At 36.9% G+C, this 6,000-nt stretch overlaps 1 long non-coding RNA gene across 4 annotated transcripts in view; it reads left to right on the top strand.

Annotated features, from left to right (window-relative positions):
* The first annotated feature begins 209 nt into the window (after positions 1-209).
* Positions 210-6,000, top strand: part of LOC118469159 (uncharacterized) — a 111,642-nt gene continuing 105,851 nt past the window's right edge. For 3 of the 4 annotated variants that reach the window (XR_008600321.1, XR_008600322.1, XR_004845985.2), the window contains exons 1-2: positions 210-1,301; positions 1,861-1,998. This is a non-coding gene — a long non-coding RNA (uncharacterized LOC118469159). The remainder of the gene's footprint in view (positions 1,302-1,860; positions 1,999-6,000) is intronic. The other variant, XR_008600323.1, reaches the window with a different exon arrangement.

The following is a 6,000-nucleotide window of genomic DNA, read 5'->3' as shown; positions in this document are numbered from 1 at the left end:
TTAAATGTGAAATTGACGTCAACCTCTATGTCAGTAAATAGAGGTAGTTCATCTACCACAACATTACAACCACTGATAGATGAAATGAATAACATTGATCATCTCGTTAAAATATATTGCTCTGCTGGGAAACCTTGGGCCCAGGCAATTCATGTGGATGTTACTTTGACACGTAGCATCGAAACACGCTTGCAGCCGGACAATGTGCCTCACCACACTACATAATTGCTTAGAAACCACTCGAGGGACACAACAAGGAGCTCAAGGCACTGAAACAGCGTTCATGGAACGTGCTGTAACGAGAGAGCCATCGAAGCCTCAATCTGCAACCCATAGTTCTCAAACAATCTGCTACCAACGTCCTGGTGTCATCCCTAGAGGTCCTGTGTCCATTTCTTTTTGTCAGCATGAGGGGGATCTACACAATATTCTGTAGGTGGTTTAAAATCAGTTCAGATCAAATCAATTTTAATTATATAGCGCCAATTCACAACATGAAAGGAACATTTGGTGACAGTTGGAAGGAACAAAGAAACCCTCCCTTATACCGGGAAGAAAGGTATCGGAAAAAGTGTGATAAAATGTGAGGATAGAGCAGATAAAGGTTGCTTCAGGCTAGAATTTGAAACTATTTTTTTTGTTTAAACTGCTTATGTATTACATGGCATTTAGAGGCTGATGTTAATGCTTGTTGTTATCACATTAGCCAAGGCTAAGATACTTTTGCATATAATTTAAGATTTAAATTTTGGATACTGTAACAAAGTAAGCATATAAACAAGTAGGATTAAATTTGGCTTCTTTACACAGAGTAGCACATTCCTAGAATTTAAACTGTCTCTAATATATAAACATTAAAAGAAAATGATGTATGCTTGCATACTTTCTGATAAAAGGCATGTGTAACCCGGGTAGATAACCTCAGGTCATTAGGTCATTAATAATGTGTTTTTAGCCAGTATTTTGAGTTAGTCCCTTAATTTGCCTTTTCTCTCAGGAGAATCAGTACCGTAAATTGGCCACAAGGTGGTAGTAGAGGGCCGTTATTGTCCTGAAGATTGAATTTGATAAGTTTCCTTAGTGCGCGAAAAAGTGCTCGGGGTGGCTATCTTACCGAAATACGCGATCTTTTCTTTTTCTTGCCGCACCCAGTCCTGTGCGGATGCTACGCTCAAGCTAGCGCTGGATTTACTTAGAAAACAGACCATAAAAGAGGTATTTTGACACTAAAGTTAACTGCAGACGTTACGGAAGTAGACAAGAACCATCAGACGTCTTTGAACGTAGAAATCGACATTCCGGTGAGTTATGGGTGGTCTTCAAGGTTTTACCATAGCATGCTAACGCTAGCAAAGCGAAGCTAAAAACAAGAAACACGAGCCCCGTAGTCTGTCTAAAAACACAGTCGGGATAACTTTGATAGGAATTAAATGGTTTTCCGTTGATATCTGTTAACTGTTTCACGTGTTTACTGAGTTGTATGTTGTTGCTACTTGAGTAATTTGCTGTGTAAAATGAAGGATCACCACTCGGTGCTGGCTAGTTAGGTGCTGCATTTGTCCAAATGCTAGAGTACATTTCATGCGGCTAGACTGAGTTACTGAGTCTTAGTAATGTGTTAAACTGTAAAATGTGTTGCATTATTGGCTGTAGGCTGAGGGAAGAATGCATTTAAATTCAGAAGGTTATATTGTTCATCTATGATATGCTGTATTGTTATGTGTACAGCCTGCTATGAGCCAAGAAAAGACTGGCAGAATGGCAACTTTATTGGAGTAAATGTATTGGACACTTACTATGGATTGTATGAGTAATTGCATTGCACATCCTTTTTTTTTTGTTTGTTTGTTTTTTTTTGAGGATTCTCTTCAGCGGGACTTTGATCTTCATCCATCTGCTGTGTGTTGATGTCCATCCACGTCCACATCTCCATCTCCATCACACTGGGATCGGCCATCACCTCGGACCATCTTGTCGGACATTCATTATCAGGGGGCGGTAGGAGTTTTTTTCTCTGAGTGCACTCAATATGTTTTTTTTGTTTGGTTGCTTTGTTGCCTAGGGGTTTGGGTTTGTTTTGCCTGGCCGGCCAGTTGTGGATGAACAAAACATTTTAATCCTCGGAACTGTTGACGGACTTAATTGTGATTATCATGAACTTTCACTGGATACAATGTTCTGGTCGTTTCAACATTCATAAGCTCAATTTTGTACGGGGGTTCAATATATTTCTTTCCTAAAAATTTACAATCTGTTCTCATTGTGTGTTTTGGGGGTGACTGTATTCTTAACAAAATTCCTTCCCGAACCTGAATCACATCTTAAAGTGTTAGAACCGAAAGGGTTACACATGCTTTTTTATTTATATATTTATTTATTACGTTATTACATTCTGAGTTCTGAAAAAAGGCTAATTTGAAAGGTATTATATTATTGGTTAGCGTAAATGTATTACAATATGAGTAAGGGCATTTCATTAAATTATTTATCAAGTTATTATAGTATTGAGTTTTAATACATTTTTGATCAGGTCAAGTGCAAATTCCATTACATTTTCAGGAAATAATTACATAATAGGGTGGTAACAAGGAGGTCAACACGTCCCAAGAACATTTACACGATTTATAATGATGTTTAAGCAACCTCGACACACACACACAAAAAAGAAGAAAACTATTTTCTTCGAAGGAAAGCAAAACCACAGCAAGAAATGACACTAATTTTCCAACCTGACATTTGGTCTCCACACTCCTTGAGAGTGTCAGACATGGACACATTCAAAAGATCATTAGATCATGGGAGGAAAAGCATGATGTATCGATTCGGGGCATAAAATTCTAGGTCACCATTGATTAGCAGACACAGGCTTTTTGCTCGCCTCTCTGTCATTGCTGGGCCCTGACTTTATTTTTAGGCGTGGGCTGATCGATAGGAAGGCTGCTTTGTGGAGTCTCAGTGGCATCGTGCCTCCCCGTAGAGCCCGTGTAGGTCAGACCAAAGCGCTCCAAAAGGTTGAACCAATGATGGGAATCAATGGATGGGAAATGTCAACTAACACGGCTGTTTACCACAGTGGAGGACACTTTCTAGCTACATATTGCTACATGTGAACAGATGTCTAAACCCCGTTTATACTTCTCATCCCTTCAAACAGATACAAATCTAGAGCTTACTACAGAGCAGTGTGACATTTACAACCTAAGTACGTACACATGTTGGTTTATTTATGCAGTCAGTTGTGTTTTCCCAGATTCAGATACTGCAGTGAGTATTTGCGTCTACTGTTTGTCAGTTGTTGTTTTAGCAGCTATCTGCTAATTCCCTTTCTGAACCTTAATTACTTGGTATTAACATCATAATTGTTTTGCATATTCATGAAAAAAACATAATTGTTCTGAGGCACAATAATTATACAGATTATGATGGTGGTGATGATGACCTGTTTTGTTGTTTTTTTTTTGTTTTGTGCACATAAATATGCCCATCCAAAATGGGCTATGAGACACTACAAATTAATAGAGACTGGATGGGAAAGGCTGAAACAGAAAAACATTTAACATAGATCAGAATGTACACAGCAATATGAATTATGCATGTGCTACCATTAAAGCACATATAATCAAAATATAGATGTTAAATTAAACAAGATATTCAATCTTTATTTCTTTTCCAACTTAAGGAATAATGAAACATTTGTTAACTTATCTGTAATAATGGTTTTATTCTTCCTTTTGATTCATTCCATAATACATTATACTGTGTATACATTAATTGCGTTTCATATTAATCCTGTAGTAACCTTTTTTGGCCTCTTGGATTGGCAAATTAGCAACAGACAATGGAAATATGTAATAATAATAATAATAATAATAATAATAATAATAATAATAATAATAATAATAATATTGATTTAACTTGATTAAATTTAAAAATTAAACAAGAAATTTAACCTTTATTTGTTTTACAAGCTAAATTAAGCAATTCTACTAGCTTGTTTATTGTAATTATAATATATCTTGAGCCATTTCATGATATTGCATAATATATTATGTATACATTAATTGTGTTTTATTTTAAACATGTATCAACATTTTTTTTGGACCCTTGTATGAGCAAACAGTAAATTACTGCCTATTAGCAGACATGGAGCCACATTAGCATTTGGAGTCATGTCATTCACTACATTTCTTTTGGCACTGTTTTGGTCTCCACCACGGGAAAAAGCCAAAAACTCTTCTAGGTTCACAAGCTACATTGCATTGTGTTGTATTCTGCTGGAAATGTGCTTGATGAGAGCATTTGGAATCAACCAGAACGTTAAAGCTGCAGGTTATAAAACTAATACTACTACAAATGAGTATTTTTGTCACAAGCATGACTAAGCTATTGTATATTCAACAATGTGCCTAAAAGAACAACAATTTTGACGCCTACAAGCTGAAAAGATTCAGTTCAGTTATCCATTTGGGTAATTTAACACATGATCTCTGCTGTGATGAGTAACATATCTGACCAACGCAGTCACGAGATGTTAAAGCGCAACATATACCACAATTAAACAGATGTTTAGAATGGAGGTGACCTGACAGCCCAATTACCGACTCCACACTGTTTTAAGCTTCTGTTACTTGCTCTCATTCCATGCGAGAGTCCACTCATGGAGCGCACATCCACCCACTTATGTGAGCCGCTTGAGCTGCTCGATGACTCAGCAGCATTACACAGTGAAATCACAATCTGTTTTTGAGAGGCACTTAAAGATTGTTAATCCATTCTGAAACTGGCCCCGATGCAAGTGGCTGTTTTTACATAATGGTGTGACAAGCTGTTTGCTTCGGGCTTCAAACTTTGTTCAAAGTCATTTGTTTGTTTGCTGCAAAATTGCCAGAACAGCAAATGATTCACCAATGAGGAAAACTGGATGCTGCCGTTTTCTTTAGGGGAAGATTTAAAGGTTATAACTAGTAATAACTGTAGAAGTGAATTAATGATGTTTTCCTGTTTAAGTGAGTGGTAATTTTTGAACAACTTGCAAACAGACATGAGGTGAGTCCTCACAAGGCCGTGAAGGTTGAAATGTTAACTAATGTCTTTATTGCAGCTTTAAAGCTTCACAATAACCCAGCTAGGACACAAGAAAACATAGATTTCATTTTGTTTCTCTTTAGACCTTGAAAAATATTGACATAACCTGAAATGTAACCTTTGATTGTTTGCTTTTGCATACTTTTGAAGGGCTACAAACCGAAAACTGCTCCCCCCCCCCCCCCCCTTTTTTTTTTTTTTACTTCAAATGAGAAGCTTTTCAGGTGATATAATTGTAATTTGTTGTATTTTATTTATGTGTTCGGATGTTTTCCTGACCAATTTTTTTTTTTGCAATTATTCACTTATCAATGTGTCAGCTCTTATGAAATGGATTATTATGTGCATGCAAAGGCGTTTTTAGAATAAAGGAGCAAATTTTCACCTCTGCCACCTCCCACCGACCCCAGAAAGTCTTTCTCCTCTTTCTGTTATTTTGCTCTCTGTTATTTCCCTTTGGCCTTACTCCTTTTTACCTCTAGTTTCAGTACTATCGGGAATCACTCTTCTAAAAGCTCAGAGAAGCGCTCAAAAGCTTCACTGAGGTTGAAATGTTTTCAACTTGCGTGTCTTAGCATCAATTTGTCTAAACTGGCTTGTGAGAATTTATTTCATTTCTAGCTGCCACTCAAGATGGGCAGTTCAGGTTTTATACAAAGTACAGGCTTGTCAGCTCTCCATAGTTATTGCATTATAAACTGCCTGAATTTATCTGCAGCAAACTTGCACTTAAGACCACTTTTTTCTGAAGCACTGGGTCTTTTTTCTACTCTCCGAATATTAATTATAAGCTCATGCAAACACGGAATCCACTATGAAAAGCATATTTAGACCCATATATGTTCCATTATAATTTGAATTGTCACCTGGTGTCTGAATATTGTATTTTTCTTTACATAAATACAGATGCTTTTG

This window comes from Amphiprion ocellaris, chromosome 22 (genome assembly GCF_022539595.1).
Source record: "Amphiprion ocellaris isolate individual 3 ecotype Okinawa chromosome 22, ASM2253959v1, whole genome shotgun sequence".
Taxonomy (NCBI): Eukaryota; Metazoa; Chordata; class Actinopteri; family Pomacentridae; genus Amphiprion; species Amphiprion ocellaris.
Note: the sequence above shows the minus strand (reverse complement) of the source record. Positions and strands in the feature narration are given on the sequence as shown.